Consider the following 4,786-nt stretch of genomic DNA (forward strand, 5'->3'; position numbering starts at 1 on the left):
CAAATGTGCAAACACACATCAGCATAAATAAATAAACAAACAAACAAACAAATAAACACGAGAAAGGAGAATACAGATGAAGAATGGAAGTTAGCAGAGCGCCCACTCAACACACAAAAAAATTTCCTGCAAGTACTTCATGATATAGAGGTTAATGAGAACATAAAATCAATTTTAAAAATAAGGTGTAAAGTGATATTAAAGATAAAAATGGAAAATGCAAAGCTAAGAAAACTGTAAACCATAGAACACTATTTATTATAGAACTAAAAAATTAGAAAGCACAGAAGCAGTTCTACTGAATATAATTTCAAACTCCAAAGCCATTCAAATTTAAATTTCTTCTATTCCCTAACCTATGTGTGTGTAGGGGCGGAGAGGAGGGTCAAAATTAGCTTCTTTTTTCTTCCTGGCTCTACCTCCCCAATTTGCTAGTCATTGTTTCTGATATCTGGTGGGTAAGACTGTAGGCGCTGGGAAAATAGGGTGCAGTTTTCGAGGTAGGTACACTTGTATTCCACCTGCAGGGCCCTCTAAATGGCAATGTACAGTTGCTAACTCTTTGTGGTACCTTTGTGGGTTCCTCATGAATCCCCTGTGGTTGCCGGGTCTGGCTACTGGATTTGTGGGACCACCCTCTGTTCACATCCCTCAGGCAGTACACCTGGTTGGGAACATTTCCAAGAGTTCTTATCAAATCTCAAAAATATTCACCTTTACTTTGCAATGGAAGAAAGTACAGAGCAGTCCCAAAGCAGCCATCTATATGTTCTGCTACCAAAAAGGGCAGGTTCGGCCATAGCATCTCCTCTTTAATTCACTGGTAAGACCCTCAAGTTCCTAAAGATGCATAAAACTCTCCAATTGCCTCCTAGAAAATCCTCTCTGACTTGAGAAAAGGGAACATTTACCATATTCTTTTGTATTATTATTATTATTATTATTATTATTATTGTTATTATTATTATTATATTTGTCTGGTCTAAGTTCAAGGACAGATGAAAAGACAACTTGGCCTCTATACAAGATTGTTTTTACTTCTATTTACTACTGAAGCAGTAAATAAATTGCTTTTGATAAATATAAAATAAGAAGAGGTTAGTGAATGCAGCTCCCCATGCTTTATGTACATTCCGCAGAAACCCACCTGAAGTTCAGTGGAATTGGCACTCTGACAATATTCTAGGTCAGAGAAGGATATGGACTCATTGTCTTTCATACTGCCAGCTACATCAATACCCAGAAATGGCAATAACTCTGCTATGCAGGGAGGCATATCCTACAGACTCTGAAACTTTTGCTGTACCTTTACTTGGCCAGCCTCCTCTTCTCTGAGCAAGCTCTGCAGCAGCCTAGGGGTTTCCATTTGTGTTTATTTAGGGGATTTCTACCATAGAGGAACACATCTTTCTCCTTTCCTATCGAAGAGATGTTGTAAGGTGGGTGAAATGAAAAGTACTCCGTCACCTCCTCTCCAAAGAAATCTTCAACCTTGGCTTTGTGTTGTAGGCTGAAGATGGGAGAACAGCTAAAGGTGGCAGAACTAGTTTAGGACCATGAACTTAGAATGTTCTATATAACTGATGGTACCTCACCTTAGAATGACAGGTACATATCATTTTTTTGTCAGCTTTTAGAGGCTTCTAATAGAGCACTCTGATATTGTCTACTGTATCCTGAGTTATATTACCTCTGTTGGGGTATATGTGACTTCAGGCAGAGAAAGTATCACCCATCCTTATTTTTTTCTGCAGTGTCTGGGATGGCATCTTACTTACTGAAGACAGCTCATAAGTGCTTGGGAAATTGAATTTAATTTTAAAGTCAACTTTCTTCTTCCTGTCTACCTATGCACATACTAGCCACCCCTTCGGTACTGGGACAAGGTCACTTTTTCCATGAAATAGCCCTGTTCCATTTCAGCCCCATTAATTTCTCCTTGGCTCTGAACTCCTCCAAAACCTTGTTAATATGATGTTTTATATCACCATTTAAATTTTTATGTACCCTGCCACTTCAGTGAGACCCTGAGCTCTTTAATAATATGGATCATCTTATACTTATTTCTTTAGAGAAGTTCTTAAGCATTCAATAAACATTGAATATAAATACCATGTTAAATCAGATAAAAATCATTATATATATATATATATATATTTGAGATGGAAATACTCTTTTATATTGCACTGAACTAATAAAATTCAGACAAGGTTAATCATAGAACGTTAGAGCAAGAGAGGACTTCAGAGATGATCAATTCTGCAGTTTTTCCCATTTTAATGTAGCAGTACATTACAAATGCTGCCTCCCTTCACCCTCTGCTGACCATTCTAGTAACTGCACCTCTCGAATCTCATTTATCCAAGTTTCTGAATATGGATAAAACACGTTTTTTATTGTGCTATTTATAATACTACTTGTTCACACTCTAGAAAAATTAAAATTCTGTTGCTTGTAGGTAATTTTCATTTAGGCACTTGGGTGCTGGAGCCAAGTTGCCTGTGTTCATAAGCCAGTTCTTCCCCTTCTTAGCTTAGGCAATATCTCTGGCACCCAGTATCCTCATCTGAAAATGAGAACAATAAGAATAATGACTTTGCAAGGTTATTGTAAGGTTAAATGAATGAATGCCTGAGAAACACTTAGAACAAACAGTACCTGAAAAACAGCAAATCCTCATCCTTATTGATGGGTGGTGGTGGGAGTTGTGTTTAATCACCTTCATACCAATGACAATGTTTCTTATTTGTTCTTTCTAGTACACTAAGCTCCTGAAAAAGACACACATATGTTCTTCTATTTATCTTTAAATCTTTAGCAATGCGCACACTGCCTGGCATATAGTAACCATTCAGCAAATGTTTGTTAAATGTAATTTATAAATAATGTTGTTATTAAGAATATAGGCTCTGGACTCAGATTATTTGAGTTCAAATATTGTCTCTGCCATTTACTAGCTGTGAGACTTAACTTCTCTATACTATTTTCATATACATAAAATGATGGTGGTTACTACTCCTACTTCATAAGATTGTCATAAGAATTAAATTGTTGTACACATGAAAAATAAAGTAAGATCTGGCACACAGTAAAATAATCAATAAATGTTAAATAATATTATTTGTAAAGATTTCCCAAAGTAATATTTATAAAATAATGTAAGTAGACATGTGAGAACACCTGATAGATCTGAATTTTAATCCTAATGCTACCAAGCCCTAAGTCTTGATCTAGAAATCAGATAATACTATCTCCTTTCCCAGGTCTGTTGTAAGGATTAAATGAAAAGAAGTATGTAAAGAGATTAAGACTATGAGTAAGGCATTGTAATAATTTAATAAATGCCTAGCTTTGTTTTGCTGATGCAGTTCTTGTTTTCATTGTTAATTTCTTTGTAACTAAGGAATTTTAAATCTAAGAAGGAAACTAGGAGATATATATATATAGTTATTCATATATATACATGAATAACTATAGTGCAAAGTGTATGTCATAGAAATTTAAATGCTTTGATAATTTATGAGTAAAAGAGATCAATTTAGGTTGCAGTGATAATATTTCCTGAAAGAGATAAAATGTCCATAAGGGACAACTGGAACTAGGTGGATATCCTAGGCAAAAAAAAAAGACACAAAAAGAGGTGAACAAAAGCACAAAAGCAGAAGTGCAGTTTATATGAGCAGTAGAGAAAGAGGGGCACAATTGTTAGATTTGTTAAGTCATTCATCCAATTACTAAGTGTAATGTTCTAATCTAGACCTGCACCGTTCAATAGTGTACTTACTAGCCACATGTGGCTATTGAGTTCTTGAAATATAGTTAGTGCAACTAAGGAAAACAATTTTTATCTACTTTAATTTTAATTAATTTAAATTTAAAAATTGAAGCATTCCACACAAGTTGGCGCTTTCACTTCTAGATATATACCCAAAAGGATAGAAAACAAGAACTTGAACAGATACTGTTATGCAAATGTTTGTAATAGCATTATTCTCAACAATTGAAAGGTGAAAGTAATCCCAGTGTCCATCAGCAAATGAATAGATAAACAAAGTGTGGTATATGCATACAATTAAATATAATTCGGCTATAAAAAATGGTTCTGATACAATATGAATGAACCTAAGATTTCTGAAAAGTCATCTCAGCTACCAAGCTTTCTGTAGAATTGGCTGAGGTTTCAGTTCCAACCACATTAACAGTCAGCTTCTTCTGCCCAGCACTATCTCCCTTACTTCCTTATAGTGTGTCTCCCATGCACACTCTCCAGTCTACATACAATTGCCATTTCCAGAGAGCCCAATCTAAGACATGGTGTACATTATGTTACAGCAACATTTACAAGGCAACAAAGATAGAGAAACCAGAAAAGAAGGCTTAAGAATATTAGTGTAAGAGAGAATGGAAAACAAGAAAAGAATAACAATGTGAAAGTCAGTGGAAGATCAATTTCATAAGTTGTCAACACTGTCGAGTGCCACTGAGAAATAAAATAAGATAAAGACTCTCGATTGCCTTTCCATTTTCTTCAATTGATTGTTTTTTATAGATAAGTCTTGGTCATTTTTTTTTCTCCTGTAAAGTTAAAATATAAAAAGGCTTACTCCTCTAGCTGTCCATTGCAAATCAGAAATTAAAATTAGTCATAAAGACAATAAAGTACTGATTGTAGAAACCAGGACAAAAAATATTAAGAAAGTTTAAGGTAAATAAATGGGATCTTAGAGTAGTGCTTAGCATAAATTAAGCACTACATATATTAGCTATATTTTTATTTGTCTTCCTG

The sequence above is a fragment of the Pteropus vampyrus genome, unplaced genomic scaffold, assembly GCF_000151845.1.
Source record: "Pteropus vampyrus isolate Shadow unplaced genomic scaffold, Pvam_2.0 Scaffold22, whole genome shotgun sequence".
Lineage (NCBI taxonomy): Eukaryota > Metazoa > Chordata > Mammalia > Chiroptera > Pteropodidae > Pteropus > Pteropus vampyrus.